The sequence below is a fragment of the Crotalus tigris genome, unplaced genomic scaffold, assembly GCF_016545835.1.
Source record: "Crotalus tigris isolate CLP2741 ecotype Arizona unplaced genomic scaffold, ASM1654583v1 scf7180000024438.1716836, whole genome shotgun sequence".
NCBI classification, from domain to species: Eukaryota; Metazoa; Chordata; class Lepidosauria; order Squamata; family Viperidae; genus Crotalus; species Crotalus tigris.
In genome coordinates, this window is record NW_024100607.1 from 616,624 (window position 1) to 641,309 (window position 24,686).

General features: G+C 37.8%; 1 protein-coding gene across 4 annotated transcripts in view; it reads left to right on the forward strand.

Annotated features, from left to right (window-relative positions):
• EDAR (ectodysplasin A receptor) overlaps window positions 1-24,686 on the forward strand; it is a 104,194-nt gene that overhangs the window by 39,946 nt on the left and 39,562 nt on the right. Inside the window, exon 1 of one of the 4 annotated variants that reach the window (XM_039331815.1) lies at window positions 24,358-24,675. The exons of 2 other annotated variants lie outside the window; for them this stretch is intronic. The gene's annotated coding sequence lies outside the window, so the exon portion shown is untranslated. Of the gene's footprint in view, window positions 1-24,357; window positions 24,676-24,686 lie in introns of those variants that run through there. One more of the 4 variants, XM_039331817.1, reaches the window with a different exon arrangement.

Genomic DNA, 24,686 nt, shown 5'->3' on the forward strand with positions numbered 1-24,686 from the left:
ACAGTATTTCATCAAAAGTTCCTTTCAGTTTGAAGCCAACCTTGGCATTAATGTTGTGTTGAATCAGGTTATATAAGCAATTAAAATCAGCATCAAACTATGTAACTGGAAGCAAGGAAAAGAATGCTACAATGTTACCTAAATTAAAGTTTAATTAAACTTCAATTAAAACAGACAAACACTGCTGTCAGCATTTTTCCAAAAGATGTTACATATGGAAAAAAATGTTAGAATTTATAGAATGTGAACTCATAATATTTATGAACTCATATTTATTTTTAAAAGAAAAAGGAAAGGAATACATCAGCCTTTGCCATTCCATACAGTTTTACATATTTCCATTACTTTGAACTTGTGTTAGAATGATTACTTCCAATAAAATATCAAATCAGCAGGCAACCAGCATGTTCCTTACTAAGGCACTTTTCAAATGATGTGCAGTACTTATCTCAGTTTTTTGTTTAAAGAAGAAGGCATTCATAGCTGAAAAGTTGAGAAATTATTGGCAAACTCTGTTCAGCAAAGAGATGGTGATTATGACACAATGCAAATTTTATTATTTTAACAGTGTGGTAGGCCCTGTTTTTGTGAAATGCTAGAATTCTAGCCAAAGTCTCAGACCCAAATGACAGAGAAAATTGCACTTAGGGCAAATTCATTGTGTGGCTACTTATAGCTTACTGTATATAATAAGGCAATCGTCTGAGAATGTTTTACATCTTATTTTGCTGCATGGTGAATAAAGTTGTATATTTTGAACTGGCAGAAGGTATTTTTTTCCCCAAGTGTTGCTTCCTACAGGTATTGTTTCATAAAAAAATGAAATATGATTTACAGGTAGTTCTCATTTAGTGACCATAATTGGCAATTCAGTTGTTAAACAAAGCGCTCACTAAGTGAAACTATGACTGTATTTATGATCTTAAGGTCATAAATGTGGGGATTGGTCACAATGTTATTTATTTGTTTGTTTGTATCCTGGCCTTTATTATTTTTATAAACAATACAAGATGGCAGACTTATTCAACACTTATTTCCTCCTCCTATTTTCCCCACAACAAAAACCCTGTGAGGTGAGTTGAGCTGTGAGAGACTGAATGGCCCAAAGTTACCCAACCAGCTTCCAGGGCTAAGGCGGGACTTGAACTCCAGGTCTCCTGCTTTCTAGCCTGGTGCCTTAACCACTAAAACAAACAGGCACATTGACTGTGTAACTATGAACATTCATTAAATGAAGCAGTAGCTAATGAGGACTGCCTATATTTATATTTCCTATGATAGATTCATGAATAGAAACCAAGCCATCATTTCTTGATCAAGCCAGAGTTAGTTGGGTTTACATAATATATTAACTGCAGCTCATAACTTTAAAAAAGTTGTTTTTTCTTGTGTGACCATAAATTTTGAGTAGAATAGATAGAAACTGCAATAGCTTTGCTCATACCACATGTTAAACCAAAATCAATATGTGAGAATGCAGCTCTGAATAATGAAACCATTGATCAAGGTAGCACCATTCCAACTGGAATTCGTACCATACACTGAACTGGTCTGCTTTGTGACATGTTGATTGTGTGAACCCACAAGTGTTGTTTACAAGCATGATCTGTGATTTAATCTATAAAATTCTTTCAATAAGAATGATCTTAAATATAGGTAGCCTGCTTGCAAGTGAGGAAATGAAACTCTTTTTGCTATATGGTGAGCAAACTAATTTCTAAGATCTTAACAGAAATAAATAATAGCTTTTCAATAAAGCCCATAAAGAATGATATACAGTTAAATTCTCAGCCCATATACACATAGATTATAAAATAAATGTCCAATGATATATTTGAAATTCTGGTAAATTAGTATCTCCTTTGTTAAAAGATAACCTCATTTTAGCCGATGAAATTCTTGGTGGTCTATCTTTCCATTTACAATTCTTTAGTAGTGTATTGATCTGAATAAAATATCTATTTGGAACTAACAGTAGAATGCATTTTAAAATATAAATCAATTGAGAGTGATATTAATTTTAATAACAATTCCACAATGGAATTATAATCCATCTATGAATATCCATTGCAATCTTATTTGAAAGATATTAATTTCCACATTTTTGAGATACTTTTGTTTTATATAATCCTAAGTATTCAATATGTTCTGTACAGATCCCTACATCTTACATTTATCTATTTGATTGATCAGATCCTAAAGGAAGTAAATTAGATTTTTTTCCTAATGAATCTTATAAAGTAAAAAATTAACAAATTGTTAAATTTCCCATTTTAAGTTAGAAAAGAAAACAGAATAATTATCCAATATTGCCAAAATATCACCCATCCATAATTTATATTCAGAATCCATGAGAATAATACAAGTAATACCATAAGATTGCCTAACGCTAAAAGTCATCTACCACAGATGACCAACTGGATCCAAACATTTGGATCAAGTATCTGGGAAAGATCTTGGAAGATGAAAAGAAGAAAATATCTACACAAAATAACTACAGACTTCTCACATCCTGGACATAAACTGTTTCAACTCCTCCCCTCAGGATGCCACTATAGGGCATTTTATGCGAAAACAACTAGACACACAGTTTCCCCCCCCCCCATGCCATCATTCATCTAAACCCCTAATTCCCACAGTACCATCTTATGCCTAAGGATATTTACCTGTGTTGTATGGCTGTAGTATTATTATTATTATCTTTCTTATTTTTCCTATTACCTTTTCCTATTGGTATCTTATGATTATATTACTTTCTTGTTTGTATGTAAACTGAAAGCTTGTGCACCGGAAACAAATTCCTTGTGGATATCCAATCCCACTTGGCCAATAAAGAATATTCTATTCTATATTCTATTCTAAAGAGATGCTGCCTAGGAAATGGTTAGATAAGAGACAGTATAGCCTTCAGCTGGACAGTGGGCAGGGCAAGAAGTTCAGAAGTGATCTTCCCTAGTTTCACGGGCTATAAAGGAGATGGCATGAAAATTATATTTTCAGATTTGCAATATTCAGGAAGCTTTTATAATCCAGAGTAGAGATGGATGGTGCTTGCTCTGTATGAGATTGTTTTTGTAGTGCATCAAGCTGTTCATTATTAATATTTATTGTGTATTGTTTTAACCTTTGCTACAAGCAGTGTTTGCTGCTTAGATTCAGCAGTGATTGAGGAGGACCATGAGTTAAATAAATAAATATTTGTAAGATAATGATAATGATAATAAAGTTGGAAGGGACCTTGGAGGTCATCTAATCCAACCCTCTGCTCAGGCAGGAAAGCTTATACCATTTCAGACAAATGGCTGCCCAGTGTTGGAGCATTCACAGCTTCTGAAGGCAGAGTTTGCTTTTTTTTTTCCCATAAGAGTGTTTGGGATGTTTCAGTTATAGACATTTGACATATATATGTTTGTACAAGATATAAGATTGTGACCAAAGCAATTGTTTACATTGCATGGGGGAATATATTTATTTGTGGGTAATTTGCACATTTAAAGTTTTCCACATAAAACATCTGTTGAAGACCCACTGAGGTACATATTAAAAAAGTACACATGCTACAACTCTGTCAGAGTCCTTGGGAACCATATGCAAAACTGATTCTGAAGATGGGATGTTTGTCGGATCATCTCTTATCTCAAACAAACTGGCCTTTAAAGTTAAGGAATAAAATCTAAGACAGAACCAGGTGTTAAAAGCTCCTGTTCTATGTTTCCTAAAGCTACTCAAAAGCATATGATTTCAATGGGAACTGGTTAATGTGGAACATGTGGGTAATAAATCCTAAAAGAGCCAAACATTTGTACAGATGATAAAAAAGATAAAGGTTCAAAATTGAAGATCTAAGGATCCAAAAAAAAAAACCTCAGAAAAACTGTCTCTTTTCCATCATTCATTCAATTGCTCTAAGAAACAACAAATATGTCTAAGATTGGACACATGAAATTGGTGGTTTCCAATGTAAATCAATTCCAAAATAAGCCTTATTGAATCCATTGGGACCTACATCTTGGTAAGCATGAATAGTATTGCAACTTTGACAATACTATGTTGGAGTTTTGAAAGCATTCAATTTTTGTTATGTTTTAGTAAAAAAAGAAAATAATTCACTTTGATTTTGACTCTCTCTTATGTCAATAGAACCATTTTTGTTCTTTTATCAGACCTTTGCATTATTCAACACAGCAGTGGAAGAAAATTTGTATTATCAGAGTAAATGGGCCATTTTTAAGAAAGGAGTTATTTCCTGCTTTCTGTATTTGATTTCCCTGTGGTTTCATTGATTGTAATTATCCTTCCAATGTGAATGTATTCTGAAAATCCAGGAAAACATTTCATGGATTTGACGAAACAGATTCTGGTCCACAAACACTGATACTACAGCACAAAACCTTTTTTTGTTCCCTCCTTCTGCATTAAAATGTCTTTATTTTTTAGGACCTGCGTTTTGCAGACCTTATGCCCAAGCCAATCCATGTCACTCATTTGATGTTTACCAAAATATTTGATAATATTAATGACAGAAAGAGACTAGCCCCAAACTATTAGTAACTACTATAAGAAATTTTAATAAAGTAAAATATACTAAATATACTAAATGCCCCATTGATATGCTGATGTAAAAGCATTTTAACTTTCCAGTTTGAGCTTAGCACATCTACTTATTAAGTGTAATATCAACACGTAAAAACAGAGTTCAATTTTCATGATGCAAATATTTTTAACAGTGCTTTGAGTATGAAAATAGAATTAAATTGCCATTCAGTGCAAAGAACTTTAACTGTAGGTCTGAGAAGGACCTGGAACTGAAGTCTATGACTCTACCAGCTTTTTTGGCACACTCAAGCAATATCTTCTTCAGATGGCCATTTTTCTTCTTATTTCAGGATATTTCATTATTTGAGGATACCCACAATGTTCATATTTCTTAGGTGGGAATATTCTTTTTATTCTCCATATAGGGATAATTTTTTTAAGAATACAGCATTTCAGAATAAATAAATATTATGCTCCTTAATTGAAATGAGATAATCAGTTGTGGAGGAAATCAAATATAGTTATATATATATATATATATATATATATATATATATATATATATATGTGTGTGTGTGTGTGTGTGTGTGTGTGTGTGTGTGTGTGTGTGTGTTTTCTGAGGTTTTCGCGGGTGTTTGTATGTAGGTCTTTGGTTGTTCGGGTTTTCTCCCGCGTAAAATTGGAAGTGTCTTGGCGACGTTTCGACGAAGTCCCATTCGTCATCTTCAGGCTGGTGTTTTCAGCTTCGTGCTTTGAGCACACCTCACACACCTCAACAGCCTACACCCCAAAATACAGTTCACCATGGAAACAGAAGCTAACAACCAACTTCCCTTCCTGGATGTCTTAGTCTACAAGAAATCCAATGGCTCCCTAGGACACACCATCTACCAGAAGAAAACACACACAAACCGCTATCTGCACGCTCTCTCACACCACCACCCAGCACAGATCAACTCTGTAGCCAAGACACTCATCTCCAGAACAAAACGCTTAGCTGACGAACAACACCTAAAAACCGAACTACACACTCTCACCAATGTACTAACATCCAATGGATTCCAAAGAAATAAGATTACAAACCTAATCCAAAAAGAAACCCCCACTAAAATCCAAGACGAAGAACAAGAAAACGGCAAAGCCCTCCTCCCATACATAAAAGGCACCACAGACAGAATCAGTAAGATCCTCCATAAACACAACATCAAAACAGCATTCTGCACAAACAGAAAAATATCCACCATCCTTAGAAACCCCAAAGATAAAATTGAATTAGAAAATCAAGGAGTATACGAAATCCCATGCACCACTTGTCCCACCACATACATCGGACAAACCAACAGAAGAATAAGTGCACGCATTGAAGAACATAAGAACTCAGTCAAAAAAGAGGAACCAACATCTTCCCTGGTCCAACACCTTAAAGCCACAGGACATGAAATTGACTTTAAAAATACCAGAACCATTGCCAAAAGTGAACATTTTAATAACAGAATAATCAGAGAAGCCATCGAGATAGAAAAACGCCCACACAGCATGAACAAGCGAGATGATACCTCCCGCCTACCAGCCATTTGGAAACCCGCCCTTATTGACAAACGACTCCCTAATACAAAAAATGATACCAGACCCACACTCACAAAAACCACACAGGATGTCACCACCACACACCCACGCAAAAAGCAAACCCAAAGCCACACCGATGATGAGGCACGACCACAAACCAGAAGCCAGACCAGAGCTGCATCATTAGCCACTTTAAAGCCCTCCAATCCATACATGAAGCAAACTGACACCCTCCATGAAAATGAGGCACGACCACAAACGCGAAGCCAAAAAATAGCAAGGCAGCCCAAAATCTTAAACCCCTCTGCAACTCAGACTAACCTGAGCACAACCAAACAGAACACTCCCCCAGCCAATCAGAGCACAGCCAACCCCCCAGCCAATCAGAGCACAGCCAAGCCCCTAACCAATCAGAACACACCTCCACCCAATCAGAACACAGCCAAGCTCCCACCCAATCAGTTCATACCCCCACTGGCAGTTAAAAGGAAGAAACAGCTAAGACCACACATTGCTGCTCGAAGCACGAAGCTGAAAACACCAGCCTGAAGATGACGAATGGGACTTCGTCGAAACGTCGCCAAGACACTTCCAATTTTACGCGGGAGAAAACCCGAACAACCAAAGACCTATATATATATATTAGGTTTTCGCGGGTATTTGTATCTTTGGTTGTTCGGGTTTTCTCCCGCGTAAAATTGGAAGTGTCTTGGCGACGTTTCGACGAAGTCCCATTCGTCATCTTCAGGCTGGTGTTTTCAGCTTCGTGCTTTGAGCAGCAATGTGTGGTCTTAGCTGTTTCTTCCTTTTAACTGCCAGTGGGGGTATGAACTGATTGGGTGGGAGCTTGGCTGTGTTCTGATTGGGTGGAGGTGTGTTCTGAATGGTTAGGGGCTTGGCTGTGCTCTGATTGGCTGGGGGAGTGTTCTGTTTGGTTGTGCTCAGGTTAGTCTGAGTTGCAGAGGGGTTTAAGATTTTGGGCTGCCTTGCAATGTCCAATGGCTCCCTAGGACACACCATCTACCAGAAGAAAACACACACAAACCGCTATCTGCACGCTCTCTCACACCACCACCCAGCACAGATCAACTCTGTAGCCAAGACACTCATCTCCAGAACAAAACGCTTAGCTGACGAACAACACCTAAAAACCGAACTACACACTCTCACCAATGTACTAACATCCAATGGATTCCATAGAAATAAGATTACAAACCTAATCCAAAAAGAAACCCCCACTAAAATCCAAGACAAAGAACAAGAAAACGGCAAAGCCCTCCTCCCATACATAAAAGGCACCACAGACAGAATCAGTAAGATCCTCCATAAACACAACATCAAAACAGCATTCTGCACAAACAGAAAAATATCCACCATCCTTAGAAACCCCAAAGATAAAATTGAATTAGAAAATCAAGGAGTATACGAAATCCCATGCACCACTTGTCCCACCACATACATCGGACAAACCAACAGAAGAATAAGTGCACGCATTGAAGAACATAAGAACTCAGTCAAAAAAGAGGAATCAACATCTTCCCTGGTCCAACACCTTAAAGCCACAGGACATGAAATTGACTTTAAAAATACCAGAACTATTGCCAAAAGTGAACATTTTAATAACAGAATAATCAGAGAAGCCATCGAGATAGAAAAACGCCCACACAGCATGAACAAGCGAGATGATACCTCCCGCCTACCAGCCATTTGGAAACCCGCCCTTATTGACAAACGACTCCCTAACACAAAAAATGATACCAGACCCACACTCACAAAAACCACACAGGATGTCACCACCACACATCCACGCAAAAAACAAACCCAAAGCCACACCGATGATGAGGCACGACCACAAACCAGAAGCCAGACCACAGCTGCATCATTAGCCACTTTAAACCCCTCCAATCCATACATGAAGCAAACTGACACCCTCCATGAAGAGGAGGCTCGACCACGAACGCGAAGCCAAAAAATAGCAAGGCAGCCCAAAATCTTAAACCCCTCTGCAACTCAGACTAACCTGAGCACAACCAAACAGAACACTCCCCCAGCCAATCAGAGCACAGCCAAGCCGCTAACCATTCAGAACACACCTCCATCCAGTCAGAACACAGCCAAGCTCCCATCCAATCAGTTCATACCCCCATTGGCAGTTAAAAGGAAGAAACAGCTAAGACCACACATTGCTGCTCAAAGCAAGAAGCTGAAAACACCAGCCTGAAGATGACGAATGGGACTTCGTCGAAACGTCGCCAAGACACTTCCAATTTTACGCGGGAGAAAACCCGAACAACCAAAGATCTACATATATATATATATATATAAAAATTACATTAAAAATTGAAGAATAGCGATTCCTGGGTACATACACTTCAGTATGTGGATCTGCAATTTACGGAGGAGGAGGAGTATCAGGGTAGGCTGGCATTTCTTGATGTCTTAGTCCAACGCCAGCCAGATGGGACCTTAACCGCCTGGGTCTATCGCAAACCCACGCACACCGATAGAATTTTGCACTACAACAGCAATCACCTGGTGGCCCACAAAGTCAGCTGCATTAGAACCCTCTTTAAGAGGGTGGACTCCCACTGCAGTACAGCCGAAGCTAGGATGGAGGAAAGAAAACATCTCCTCTGTCTCTGTAGGTACAATGGGTACCCCATGAAATTCATCAGACGCCACAGTACTCTGTCCAAACCATCCCAAAATCCATCAAGTGGGATGGCACCATCACAGACGACTCGTATTACCCTCCCTTACATTAGCAATGTCTCAGAAGCCACCACCAGACTATTGGCACCCTATGGTGTAAGGGTTGCACATAGACCTGACCGGACGTTGCGTTCCTGCATTATGAGACCAAAGGACCCACTCCCCATAGTTGAGAGATCTGGAGTCGTTTACAGGATTAACTGTAATGACTGTCCAGGCAATTATGTGGGAGAAACTTCCAAAAGGGTCGGAACAAGAATGCAGGAACACAAGCTGGCAATAAGAAGAGGTGAGCAGTACTCCCAAATACTGACTCACATGGAGGAATTTGGTCATAAATTTAATTTTGACGACGTAAGGGTGGTTGCCAGTGACACCTCCAAGAGTGGTAGGTTACTCAAAGAAGCCTGGTTCTCAGACAGCATGTCAATCAATCGACATGTGGACCTACGCCCGGCATATCAGACCATGAAGGCATGGGAAATGCGTAGACGACCTGGGAAAAAACATCTGAGTAACAAAAACTCTGGGTGTCCATTAGATGAAACTGGCAACAAAGAAGAGAGACATCTACAATCTAGACCCCCTTTAGTTAACGATTCGTGTGTACATCCGCCGTCAATTAAGAAATTTGTTGATATTAGTAGCCCATCCTCGGATGCCCCAGACACCTCCTTGCACTGTACCCAATACTCAAGAATAAGAACAACAAGTGTCCCAATCAACACAAAACAAACTCACTACCCCAGTGACTATATCGGCTCCCAATGGTGCCCCCGCTACAACGCATCTGGTCGCTGGTGCCTTGGAAATGGATAGGAATTCAAAAAAGGCAACACCTACCATGAACGATGGCAGAATAACACCTTTGCTAGGCGGCCACACTGATCAGAGCCACCGAGACAGAGACATCCCTTCAATGGATGTACAGAAGATCAATACTTACAGCCGCCCCATTATGGGGGTGGTCATGCGCTCCCGGAGAGCGGCGTTACAGAAGACTGAAAGAGAGGCAACCGGATTGAGAGTCGCACCAGGTGGCATGAAGGAGGAGCATGGAGGATGCGATATGCTGGGAACAGTGGGGGGAAATAAAATTGTGGATGAGATTGGTGGCAAGGATTGTGGGGGGATTGAAGGAGTGACAGGATTGAAGAATGCAAATGAGTGCGATGCGTGCCGGAGGAGTGGAGGAGAGAAACGTCCCAGGAACACAGGAAGAAGAATCAACTCAATAGTGCAGAGGACCCTTTAATTTTGAGTAACACACATTGCCTATATGACTCAGGAACTAAAGGGAGGGGGAAAGTGGGTGGTTGTGTGGATGTAAGTAAGAGCTATAAGAATCACTGAAGGCTGTAAGTGAAGCAAGGATTAGTTGGCTTGGACCTGTTACAAGGTCTATGCGTAGAGTTTAGGTGTGGCTATGCTTATAAGCAGGTTTCCTCACTAGCTGGCTTGTATCCTGATGATTATGGCAGATGTTAGCCATCGAAAGCTTGAATATATATATATATATATATATATATATATATATATATATATATATATATATATATATATATATATATATATATAAAACATGGAAGGTGCTGGAAAATGTTATATCATGCAGTTATGTTATTTAAATCCAGTGGAAACTGATGGAAATTTAACAGTTTAATTGCTTATTGGAAATATTACTCACTGATATTTTAAAATTTTTACTTATGATATTTTTAAAGTATATCATCTTAGGTGCAAAATAGGGATTCTCAGCACATAGGAACAACAAAAAACATATAATATTGGAAAATGTATCATCTCAATCCTCTTTTTAAAAAACAACTGTATACAATATTAATGTAATAACCCCAAAAGAGCAACAATCAAGAACCTTTTAAAGCAGATGCAATGAGGGTAATTGCCTCAGTTCTCACCCCTGGATAAAACCCCATCCAAAGGAAATGTGGTATCTGAAATAAGAAGGATCAATATTTTTTCATTTCAGCTAATAAAATTAATCATTTAAGTATCATGGCAAGGATTGTTTCAATATTTCAGTTTCTGTATGCTCCTGTATGATTACTATTATTGACCACAATCAACAAAAAATAATGGAGGAAAAATGTATTTGCTGTAGCATGTAGCAAGAAGACAATGTAGATAGTGTTTAAATGAGCTATATGCCTTATGAATGTCTTAAAATCTTTAAAAGGTCCTGGTAATACTTATAAACAATGTTAATATAATAAACAGAAAGGAAGGAAAATTGTACAAGATGGTAATCTCACCATACAGGATTATAGCATCAACAGCTTTTAAAAGATTTATTCAACAGTTCTCATCAATAGTTTTATTCTAGAACTGAGCCAGATATGATTTAATGGGAAGTAACCTGTGTAGAATTGCAATAGGATCCTCTATAGAAGTATAAATAATAACACATTTTCCTTTTTGTCCAAATGTAGACCATATGCCCCATCAGGGAGAAACAAACAATGGTTTTAAGATTTTTCCTATATGCTATAACATTATTGTATGCTAATTATAGATCTGCAGGCTTTAAAAAATATCATTTTGCTTGATACTATATGGGTCCCTAAGGCCATAATACTAAATATGTTTATAAAAATTCTGTAGCAGAACAAACTTCTCATTCATTATCTATACTTAGGCTTTTTTGCATTGTATTGCCTAAAGTGAGCACAACAGGCAGTCCTCGACTTATAACCATTTGTTTAGGACTGTTCAAAATTACAATGGCACTGAAAAGACTTACAACCAGTTTTTGCATTTGCAACTGTCACAGTGAGTCATGTGATCAAAATTCAGGTGCTTGGCAACCAGCATGCATGTACTTAGGATGATTGCAGGTCCCAAGGTCATGTGATCACCATTTGCAACCTTCCTAGCTGGCTTCTGACAAGCAAAGTCAGTGGGGGAAGCTGGATTTGCTTAACGACTGCATGATTCACTTAACAGCTGCAATGATTTGTTTAACAACTATGGCCAAAAATATTACAAAAACGGGTGCAACTCACCTAATAACCATGTTGCATAGCAAGGGAAATTCTTGTTCCAGTTTTTATCATAAGTTGAAGACTAGCTGTAGTGTAAAGTCCCTAAGTTCATGAGATGCATGTTACTAACCCTGCTTTGGAGTAATGCTGAAAGATATTCCCATAGCCACTGTCAAACCAGTTTGTATATAGAGGAATCGTGCTACAAACAAGATGTTGAGAACTTGGAAAAAGTTCAGAGAAGAACAACTAAAATGATCAAAGGCCTGGAGACTAAAACATATGAAGAACAGCTGCAGGACTTGGGTTTGGCTAGTCTAAAGAAAAAAAGAAACAGGAGCGAGTATTCTAGTATTTGAGGGGCTGCCACAAAGAAGAGGGGTTCAAACTATTCTCCTAAGCACCAGAGGGCAGGACAAGAAACTGACCAAAAAGAGAAGCAACTGGGAATTAAGGTGAAACTTCCTAACACTGAGGACAGTTAACCAGCTTGCTTTCAGAAATCGTGGGTGCTCCATCACTAGAGGTTTTTAAGAAGAGACTGGATAGTCACTTGTCTGAGATGGCAAAGGTTCTCCTGCTTGACAGGGGGCTGGACTAGAAGACCTCCAAGATCCCTTCCAGCTCTATTCTATTCTAAGCATTCCTACGTTTTTAGTCATGTGAAAAGAAGCATCCCACACTTTCAAAGACTCAAGTTTGAGCCAGGAAATGAAGAATACAAAAATGGGGGATGGGGTTTAAGTTACCTGGATTTTAGTTGTTTGAGGTCTTCTGAGTTGCTATGAGGAATGGAACAGTCCACAAAGAGTAGGATGAGTGAGAGACTGAGACCCAAAGTAGATTCTGCAGAGATTTTGGATCAGAGATTCCAGTTTATGTTAATTATGCAAAATAAGGGTAACTGCCTTTAAAAAAATACTGTAAAGAAAGTATTTGGGTTCTGAAATCTTCCTTCAAACACATAATACACATTGATAGTTTACCAAAAAAAAATGTCCTTCTTCATTCCATGAGTGGATCAGATATAAAAAGCAAACTCCCTTGAGATCAGTTGATGGACAGATGTGCTGAAATGGAGAAAGTGTCTATGCTGAGGCTGTATATTACTTGGAAGTAAACAAGCATCTTTCGTTGTTAGCATGGAATTGGACTCTGACTCTGAAAAGAGATTCTGAGAAGAAAAAGGGACATGAGGGAAAGTAATTACCAGGAAGAAAATGTGGAGAACTGAAGTAACAATACCATGATTTTTCTCAGCCCAATGAGCTACAACATGTGCTTCATGTCCACTCTTTTGATTTACAAACTCATTTTTCCCTCTGCAAGTTATTGTTTTATTTCATCTACTCATTTTCTTGATTAAAGATCCCATTGTTTAAAAGTGTTCATCTTACACATTTTATTCTTAAAATTCAATGAAACAATGTTTATTTGCATGCTGCTCACTATCTTAATGCCTCAGGACAGCGGAGCTATTAAAGGAAGAACTATTAAAACTAGAGAAATACAATTAAAAGGAACCATAAAACATTATTGAAACAACCCATTTAAAGCAATGAAAGCAGTAAAAATTAACAGAAAGTCTAGATAAATAAGTATGCTGTGAGCCTTCTACTAAGATAATCAAGAGTGATGTCACTTGACCAGTGACATTTTCTTCCACAACACGGTACTTGCAGAATTACTTGTAGATGTCAAATATATTTGGGGTGGAGCCCAAAAATGTTATTTCATTAAACATCTAAGAATGTAGAGCAGAGTGAACAAGAGTACATAACTTGCTTCCTTTGTATCCTCCTTTAGCTGAAATACATACAAATTATTGGTCAGCTACTTTTTATTAGCCCATGGGATTCCTATCAGGGAGGGAAATAATTGTAATTTTATCTGTATTTACAGGAATGAATGGTGATTTTTCTGTTATGTGGGAGCAAAATAGTTAAACAAAAACATGTTCAGTGTTCAATTTTAGGGATGTCCACACAGAATGATTTTTTAAAAAGGCAAGCTGATGACTAGGACAGTACAATTAAAACTTTGCCTGTTGTTTATTCATGTCAATTCCCACCATTTTGGCCACCATCTTGATCATTCTTGTTACAACCTGAAGTTACCCCAGATTAATTTTAAGTTCTCAGATAAGCAGTTTTCCAAATTTCCAAATGTGGTTCTGTCCACAGGTGTTGAACTCAGTTCCTGAAATTTTTATTAATTATGGATCCCAAATGGCAGTTATGAAATTTGTAATCTCTAATTGGCATTGGGTTGGAAAAGCTACATTATATGCAAAGCTGCACTCCATGATGGAGTGAGTCCATGCATCTGATGAAATGAATTGTAGCTCATGAAAGCAAACTCCTTTTAATAAAATTTAATAGATACATAAGTGCTACCAGACTTCTTATGTCTTCCAATGATGTATTGTTTTCTCAGCTAACAATTGTTCCATATTTATGCCTCATTGCTAAATGTTTGGATTATATCCATATAAAGCACTGCATTTGCGATGATACAAAAATTCCATATGCTGAATATATGATTGCTTCTTACCCACTTGTCCAAGCTACTACTTGATCCTGCAACCGTATTGAACTTGCATGTGAAAACAAACCCTATCATTATTTCTTCCTGCTCTGCAAAGCAGATTATTTTTAAAATTGCTAAGAAATCTCTCTCCTTACACAGTGAAGAACTGTGGTGTTTAACAGTTAAACACCTGATGACAAACATTATTTTGTTCTACCAAGTCTTCCAGAGTTCTTTACATTAATGCTGTCATGAAATCTGCTTACTTTAAAATGTTGCTCATTACTGTAAAAATACCCATATCATGGCCTTTAGCTCCATTTGTAATGTTCAGGGTAACTTGGAACAGTTTAAAAATCAATATAATCAGTAAAATAAAATCAACAGCAATAAATGAACGTGAGGAAAGTGAAAGAAGTCTTCTTTTGTCTGCAGCAGACAAAAGAAGTCTAAAAACAAAGGGACAAAGATAGGCCAAAGGGAGGCATGTTCACGAACATTACAAGATGGTATTTCAATGAGAGAAAGATTTTTTCTACTGGTTTGATATGATCTCTTTGGAGCTTAAAGGTTTTTAAAATAATAATAATGATAATAGTAGGCAAAAGAAAGCAAAGCAGCAATAGGAGCCTTGGATAGAATCCCAAAACAACTGGAGTACCACTTGCACATCACTGGCATTCACAAAGTCACTACCAATCAGTTGCAAAAGGCAGCTTTACTTGGAACAACTTACATTCTTTCCGATACCTTAAACACTATCACACAATAATATCTACCTATCGCTTGTCCTTGGAAAGAACTCGATAGGCAGACAAACGTGCCAAATCCAGTCTAAACATCTGACTGACCATAATAATAATTTGTCCAGTCAATCCTACTTCAATTATCCAGGTTATGATAATATTTCCGAATGAAAGCAAAGCCTTTACTGCTATGGCTGATATCCTATGTAACAATTGCTTTGTAGAACGGAGCAATTGACCTTTTTGGACTGGCTGACACATAGGATACATGCAATGATACATTCATTATATATGAATGGCCATGCACATATGCATCCTAATTGATCCAATGTAATTTTTGCCAGTAGGAGAGGTAACCAAAGCAAGTTACTCAGTTTATGGTTTGTTGCAAGTTATGTGCAAAATGCATTTCCTAGCTTGTTTCTTTTCTAACAAATCAGAATCATAAGCCAAGAACAAGAGGTGGTGTGTTAAGAGAAAAGCATGCCAAAGCTTCTTTGATGCATCAGAATTCTAAATCATTGTGTTTATCTCAATGAAATGAATGTCAGCTTAGCAGTCGCTTTTAGTCAGTTTTATTTTTCCTTGTTCCTGTGTGGCTTTAAAATGATATTGTACAGAACAGTATATCAATCCTTTTTCAGGATTTAAATAGAATATTCCTTTGTTTCCAATGCTCAGGGCCTCTGTGTTTTTATACCTCCTATACACTAGAAGAGCACAACCCACTAAAATTTTGAATCTCCAAATTAATATACAAACTGCATGAAATTATTTTTTTATATTTGCACTTATGGACTACAATTCCCTGATTTAAAAAATGCAGATATTTCTGCAAATTGCCTACAAAATAAATACATTGTATATAATGATACCTATATTTTAGAAGAAATTGCTGGTAAAACAGGTTACAAAAATATATATTATAAGGAAAAGTTATGGATATCAAAATAGGCAGATTCATCCATTTTTAATAGTTTAATAGAACTTGATGGGGAAGAGTTGGTGTGGTCCTGGACAATAGACAAGACTAACACTGATTTCGTGTTTTTCCACTGGCCCAGTAACATTGCAAAGCAAGCTCTATGCTAAGAAGAATGGTGTTGTGAAATATTGATAGCAAGTGGATTATGACATGGTGCCTTTGCTGTTGTGTGAGAATGGTGTGCACCCAAGTAGCAGTAGATCTGGCCATGTCCTCACGATGTTGGCATCATTATCTAAAGATGGACCAATTCTTCCATTCTTCAGTGACCCAAGGCAAAATTTTTACAGTGCCATGGCTGCAGCAGAATCGATAGGCTGGGACACTGCAGAACATCTGCTGGTCTTAGCTACTGTATATGGTTGATTGAGCAGAAGAGACCTTTCCTGGAGAGCTTATCGGAAGCAAACATAATGTACACCATAGGGTGATTTTATTCACATTTTCTAACAGCTCTAGCAAAATACGAAAGAATGGATCCAGAGGGTCAAAATTTATCTTGTACAGCTCCTTTTCCCATTAGTATAAATAGAAAGGTAAAAACAGAATGCTGTTTTTAGGCAGTGATATTAAGACCGCAAACACCAGAAATATTCTTCTAGTGCAATTTAATGCATAGGCTTTTAATTCTTGTTTAACTAGACATCTTGGCAGCATCTTTCCAAAATTCCTGAAATATTATTTTGAAAGTACTTTGAATCAATTAATACCTTTCTGTCTCTTCACAGACTTAGACAGTCTGATGGCTGTAAAAAAAATTGACAACACATTTCTATCTTAAATTTCAATAGCAGTAATCTTTACTTTTGAAATTAAGACATTAATAAAAGGATTAACTCTGAATCCCAATAATTCCTATGTGTTTCCTAGCTCCTGTTCTTCTGCAAACACCAAATGAAAGAGCTGGCAACCTATATTAATTACATAATAAAAGTTTCTATTCTTAATTGTGCTGCAAAAACCCCACATGTATTTTTATATTTTTCAGGGGGTTGGTGCAGAAAATAATTGATAACACAATTCCCTCCAGCTGCCTGCCACCATCCCAGAACCAGTTGCACAAGAAATCACATTTGACAGTAAAAAAATATCCAGATTTATGCCTTTCTTCATTCAAGCTGCACTGGAATTTTTAGTGCAGTTTCTTTAAGAAAGGCCACCACATGGTTATGTATAATTCTGAACATCTCAGTCACCTCTGTGATCAAATAACATCTGTGACTAAATCAGTTCAGTAGTGTCTGTTTATGCAGAAAAGAGAAGTTTCCTTAATCCTCTGGGTTGGAAAAGACAGCTTCAAAATTAATTTATGAACTGGATTTATAGCTTCCTTCTTCTTCAAAAGAATAAAAATCCCTCAAATTCTCATGTCTGTTTTAAATACAGAGGAGACCAATACCTATTGTCCATCACCACAGTAATTCCATTATTATTTATCATCCAAACTTTCAATTTGCCTGGATTAATTATTCTCTATTGATCTTCATAGCAATATTTATTTATTTATTTATTTATGAGACTTATATACCGCTTTAAGTGCAAGCACTCTCTAAGCGGTGTACACCAGTAAGCAATGTATATATATATTTACATTGCCCCCTTACAGTCCAATGAATTTCTTGCCTCTCTTTTCCTCCAGTTATCAATTATTTTAGAATCTAATATTTAGACACTCAGTGATGTGCTCTAACACAATTTCCCGTAGCCACCTTTACTTGGTTTCTTTCTTCTTTTGAACTTTTTCTATCAGACAGCACAAAATTAAAACTATACATGAGCTCTTTAATACTTAAGAACCAAGTGTTAATTTTAAGACCAGGCCCGGTATCTTTTCTGGAATAACAGTCTAAGTAGAAAATGAGTGCAGAGGATTTGGAATCAGCACAAGAAGCTAATCCTTCTTTTTAAATTACATTTTAAAATCCGGGTGCCATGGCCAATAGCAAATATTCTGGGTGCTGGAAGGTGGTTCAGATGAAGCACCATTTGGGCAAAGTGGCATCCAGCAGTGTCTGCATCCTGCATCCTGCCATCACGACAAAAGTCTCACACATATAAATGGTTGCAGGAAGAGAGCCATGTTAGTGTATGGTGTCAAAAAAACAGAAGCAAGCTGATTTAGCAATCTGATTTAGCAGCTGATTTTTTAGCACTTTTTCCATATACATTTTTATTAAAAAGCATCAGCTTTTGTGAGCTGCAGCTCACTTCATCAGGTGCCATCAGCTTTTGCTTTACAATAAAATTTGTTAGTAATGGTGCTATCAGGCTCCTGGTTTTTTTTTTGTTTTGTTTTGTTTTGTTTTTTACATAGAAAAGGTATGGACTTTGAGGTGCAATTTCATATGGCTGCTTTCCTCATGATGACAAAAATACATGGCCAAGACAAAAAACCTCCTTAACTGGTGACCGCAAACACAAGAGTTTGCACAACTTTGTCACTTGGAGAAGTAGCATTTACAGCCTGCACTGGGTAGCTCTGGCCTTCTGAGCTTGAAACAGCAACCCAGCTTGCTCCAGTGAGATTCAGAAGCCCTATTCAGAACTGTAAAACTGAATGAGAGAAGAAAATGATATGTAATGGCTCATAAATAGACTGGCATCATAAATGATGCAGCTGTGGTTTAAAACATTTTCATGGGTGTGTCTCAGAGAGATTTAAGATTAATAAATTTAGGGTCCTGGAACAGTAGTTTCCTTGTTAAGATACCCACCAAGCTGGATGCATGTAAGCAGAACAGATGGGACTCTTCTTGCTTGATCATCCTCCCTCAGTTTCTCTTGTTGTTTTCAGTCAACATCTACCTGGGCAGCTCCAAAATTAAACCACAAAGAAATCCTTTACAAGTAGTCCTTGTTTAGCAATTACTTGTTCAAAGTTAGCATGGTGCTGAACAAGGAGAATTATGACCATCCCTTGTAGGGGCGATCATAGGACATCCAGAATGATCATGATTCAGGGTGATTGATAAGAATGGTTGCAGCCTCCCTGTGACATGATTGCCATTTGCAACCATCAGTGACAGCTTCCAGGAAGCAAAATGAATGCGAAACCTGGCAGGAGGTTGGAAATGGTGATCATGTGACAGCAGGATACTACGACCATGCGGAATTTATCTTAACAATGGCAACTGAGACTACTGCAACTGCTGTCCTAAATTGGCATGGTTATATGATGTTGTACTTTACAACAGATTTGCTGAGCAGCAAAGTTGCTGGTCCCAATTACCATTTTTTAAGAAGGACTATATATCCTTTAAAGGAGACTAAGAATCCAATGCCATATAAGTCAGTGCTACTTTTATTGTAACAGCAACAGAAACTTTGTAGTTTGAATCTGTTCCCCTTCCTTCCTTTCTCTTCAGGTGAACTAGGACTGGCCTGAGACATTTTCTCAAATTATCTTCTTGGCCTAATCTCAAGCCTCTTCATCTGTCTGTGGCCTTGATAGTGACGCCTGTCCTTCAAGGCCATTTCCCCAGCTCTGTACAGTATCTATTCAGAAGGAAGCCATACAGGGTTCAGTGATCAGTATGTATTTTACAGTTGAGAGAAAAGCCATATGAACTTGAGAAAGAAAACCTGAGCTAAATTGTACATTTGATCTGTTCTCTTTGTTTTCATGTACTTGGCTGTGCACCATCACTGCATATGTAACCATTTGTTCAATGGTACAAGATCAATCTATTTAGTTTTATTTACTATTGGATTTGTTAAGGCCACCCAACTCCAAGAAAACTCTGGTAGCACACAATAGGTCCAAAAGTTATAATATAAATATATGACTGTATAAATAAAAGCCAGCTTCCTTTGATCCTATTTAAGGTGATCTGGCTAATTTACTAAAATGTCTACAAAGAGAAGAATCTCAGGAGAGGTCATGGTTATTTTTATGGCATTTGGATTCTATTTGTGCTTAAAAAAAATACTTGCAAAACTAGTGTGATTTTTTTTAAAATATACTGGTTGTATATCAAACTGTATATCAAATACATGAACATTGCTTTTTCTGGGAATACAAAATCTAGGTAATAAAAATCCAGAAAGCAAACTTATATCTATCTATTCAGAAATAACTCTCTTTAAATTCTGTGGGGCTTCCTTCCATATCAATAGGTCTTAAAATTTGCACCCAGTGGATCTCCAAAAACAGGGGTCTTCAAACTTGGCAACTTTAAGATTTGTGGACTTCAGCTCCCAGAATTCCCCAGCCATCATAGCATAGTTGGCTGAGTAATTCTGGGAGCTGAAGTCCACAAGTTGTAAAGTTGCCAAGTTTTGAGACCCCTATCCAAGATTTTAGATCAGTCTAAGTACAGGTAGTCCTTAACCTACAGCAGGTCATTTAGTGACCATTCAAAATTACATTGAAAAAAGTGACTTATGACCCTTTTCACACTTACAACTGTTGTAGCACTCCCATGGTCATGTAATCAAAATTCAGATGTTTGGCAACTGACTCATATTTATGACGGTTGCAGTGTCCCAGGGTCATATGATCACCTTTTGCAATCTTCTGACAAACGAAGTCAATGGGGAAGCCAGATTCACTTAACAACTGTGTTACTATCTTAACAACTGCAATGATTCACTTAACAACTGTGGGGGAAAAGGTTGTAAAAGAGAGGCAGAATTCACTTAACAAATGTTTCACTTAGCAACATAAATTTTGGGCTCAATTGTGACCATAAGTGAAGGACTACGTGTAGTGAAGAAAAATCCTGTTAGAGACCAAAGTTCAATCAGAAAAATATGGATTCTGCTTCATCTCTCTCTCACCTGTATTACAGACAAGTCTGTGCCCTCCATGTTTCTTTTCAACTAAAGGATGGCCAAAAGCTGGATAGACAGACACCCCTCTGGCACTTTTGAGTTTTCTCTCTCACATTCTTGTAGACTAAGCACAGCATTCTCATTTAAAAGTCCAGTTCTTGCCATTTACATTGCCCTAAATTAATTCATCTGAAGTAGATTAACTACAATTAACCACAGCATGTAATCCATTTTATTATCCAGCAAGGGGATTGTGTTGAATTTTTAAAATGTATACCTGATATTTCAGCAATATTTTATGTTTCCCACTTTTTGTCTGGTTCTACATAGATTTGATTGATATACACTCTTAGTTTATAGACCCCAACCCCCAAATTGCCACTGGAATACCTCCAAGCAACAACCACCCATGTTGGCAGTCATTAAACTGCTGTAAAAATCTTGACAACTCTCCAGATGAACATCAAACTTTTCCAGAGTTCCTCCAGGGCTGGGGAGAGATTAACCCCCTCAAAATTAATATTAAGGCAAAAAAAAAAAAAAAAAAAAACCACCCCAAATACCTCATTACTCCCTGCAGCTTTGCAACTAATTTGGAATCTCTGCAACCTTGTGCCAATACATCAGCTCTACTTAGCAGGGATGTTTTTGCTTTCAAATTAACATCTTCTTTGACTATGAACATTGGCCTGGGGGATTGTTTTGTGTATGTTTAGAAGTCTGTCTTACACGAAACTAAAAATGTCCTTAAGATCAGTGGGGAAGGGGAAGGTTGGTCTAGAAGGAGTATTATGATGTCTTTGTTGATTTACAGGCCTCAGTAGAAACAGGCTAGTAGAACAATTTTCTTCTAGAGAGGTTGAAAGGCAGGTGGCCTTCTGTAACACTGTCCCTGTGCTTAATATTCTGCCCCTCCTCCCAAAGACTGAAATTTTTATCATCTGGGAGAATGAATTAAGTAGCTTTTGAGTTCATATTGAAGAATAATATCTATAAAATTGCCATTGTAGAACCCAGATGATGTGTGGCTAATGTGTCAAAGAGTGTTTAATGCTCTGCAAGGGTCCAGGTGTGCTTGCTCCCTACGGTTCTTCTTTACTAAATCAGATTGATTCCCCCCTCCTGGTCTGAATCTCCAGCATTTGCCAGCCCTGATTTACAATCTCCTTGACAGCCAGCTTGCATGAAGTGATTTTTGCAATTAGCTGGACACGTGATCAAGCTCAGTGCAGGGAACTGCCTCCAAAGCTCCCCACGTATATGAATTCTGCCTGCAGCTTGTGTGGCTTCAGATTCCTGGAGAATCCTGCTTGGGCCTGCAAGTTGGCACAGGAGCAGGATCACATGCTACAGTCCTTCCAAAGGCTGCTGCTTCTTCCCTTAACAGTGCACACCTAGCTTTTCTGCTGAGTTTGCAACATAACAAAAAGCAAACCCCACTTATCATCCTTGTCCTCTCCCCTTTTGGACTGCCAGGTGGTGCAGGTTCAATGCAGGGCATGGGTCCCAAAGAACACTAGAAAAGCTTCACAGAGAAATGGATAGTATGAATCAGTACCAACTGTAGTTGCAATATGAATTTATTAAATGCGTGAAGCATTCAGAATGACACTGAAATACTAGCCTAAAGTATTTTAAGGGTCATCATTCCCTATAATCACTGTGATGGGACAGTACAGCCTTTACTTTGAAGAACATGGCATATTTGCAAGGGTATCCACTGAGTCTTCTTACATAGCAGCATATAGAAAGAATGAAAGTGGTCCATATGTGCATAAAAAAGTCAAGGTGACAGCAAGAATCAAGTGATCAAGGTCCTGCCTCTGTCAGATGTACACAACCATAGCCACATTTTGTTCTGCCATCAGTTTTTCATTCAGGAGGAAGAGGGATAGAAAAATCTAATAAAAATAATAATGCACAAGAAAGTATTCAAGTAATGGGACCCACTTTTTCCGACAGTCCCTTTGCATCAATAGTACATTTGTTGTGAAGGAAGTATCTTCAAGTCTGCAAATTTTATGCTGGGGAACATAAATGGGAGAGATATTCCTAGTGGATTTTTGAAGGCCATCTATTTGCAAAACTAGATACAAATGTTGTGATACAGCTATTTTTTTCCATTACAATCTAAATACAAAAGGCATTCCTGAATCAGAAAGTGGTGTGTTTCAGCAAAGCCAGCGTGCATCCTACACAGGGGCTTTGCAGGGAATTCAAATTAGTGTCATGTCACATGTTTGTAATGTACAGCAAGCTTAGATCTCCAAAACAGACAGCTTGGCTAGATGTAATGCTATGTGGGAATGACCTTAGGAGAGAGGAGAAAGAGCCACAAACTTGAAAAATGAAATTTCAGTCTAAAGGAGAAAGAGTAGCAAAAATGCCTCAGAATGAATCTTTCCTAGTTTTCACAAGAGTACAAGTGAAGGAACAGATACTTGTAAGATTGATGTCGGTCTTGCAAGGTAGTCCAGACAAGAAACACACCCAGAATTATTTGATCTAAATTTATTGTAAGGTTACATTAACAGTATTCAAACCACTTTTATCAGTCATAATTTTCTCAAAATTAATTACCTTTAAATATCCAAACTTTTCATTCACATACACCATCTCAATATTTTTACATCTCATATATTATAAAAAGTACTTTACTACTTATAATCCCTCTTCCTGTAGGGCCCCTTTATATCCAAAATTTATCTATTCTTTTAACCATATTCAAACAAGTGTTTAATCATGTAGTACTCCATTTGGTAAGTCGAATCAAATTTCTTGAATCTGACTCTAGCTTTCTTCTTTTGCCATCTAGCTTTCCATGTCAGTATATTCCATTTGCCAGGGGATTCTTCCTGTATTTTTATGAGTATTGTTGGGAATAGAAAAGACAAGTTAAGTAGGATGTATGTGTTTTGTCTTCCAAATTCTAATGATTCTCCTGGCTGCTCTATAATCCATTTTTTTAAGATCTTCTTTCTTATCCTCAAGTTTGTTTTGAAGTCCTGAAAGATAAAATATCTTTTCCATTTTCATTGTTGTGGCAAAATCTTGCAGATTTTCTTTTGTTTGTATTAAACTGTGGTTCTCTTCATTTGTAGCTTTCCTTTTTGAGTCACTTTCCTCTGGTTTATATTCTGTTGTCTCATTTGTTTGTTCATTATTTATCATCGTTTTCTGAGAGTTTTTTGATTGTAGGTTTAGGTTGAAGATGTGCTAATTTACGTCATCAAAGTTGTTTTTAATCTCCTCATGGTTTGAAACAATTGTCATTTGAATCTGTCACAGCATTGCATACATTTCCTCCTGGAAAGTATTTGCCTTGTCTTGGAGTGTTGCTCCTTCAGATCTGTAGAGGTGAGAGATAGGCGAAAGTCGTGTGCGGAAAACTGCCCCCCCAACGCTTGTATCTTTGCTATGCATCTATCTTCTCCCCCCCCCACATCACCATGGTGACGTGAAAGTACGCAGGTCTGTGTGACCTTGCCAGTTTGATAAGGGTGGCTGGTGGAACAACAAGTTTCCCTGTTTATGGCCTCTAGCTTTTTACTCTTGAGGATTGGTAAAGGATTTTAGCCAATGAAATGCTATTGCCATGCAGTATCTTTTGCTATTTGTAAATCTCTATTTAAACAATAAAAGGCTGCGTAGAAGGTAGCCATTTCTTTGCACCCTTCAATGACTAAGGAGTGATTACTACAGCTGACGCCCTCAGCAGGGACATTTTGTTTTGGGACCCCTACGGGAAGAAGCAGCTGCCAACATACTTACCATCGTCTGGAACAGACCTCTAAGTGCACTTTCGTCTTACGAGACCCCTCAGTGAGTAAGTATGGG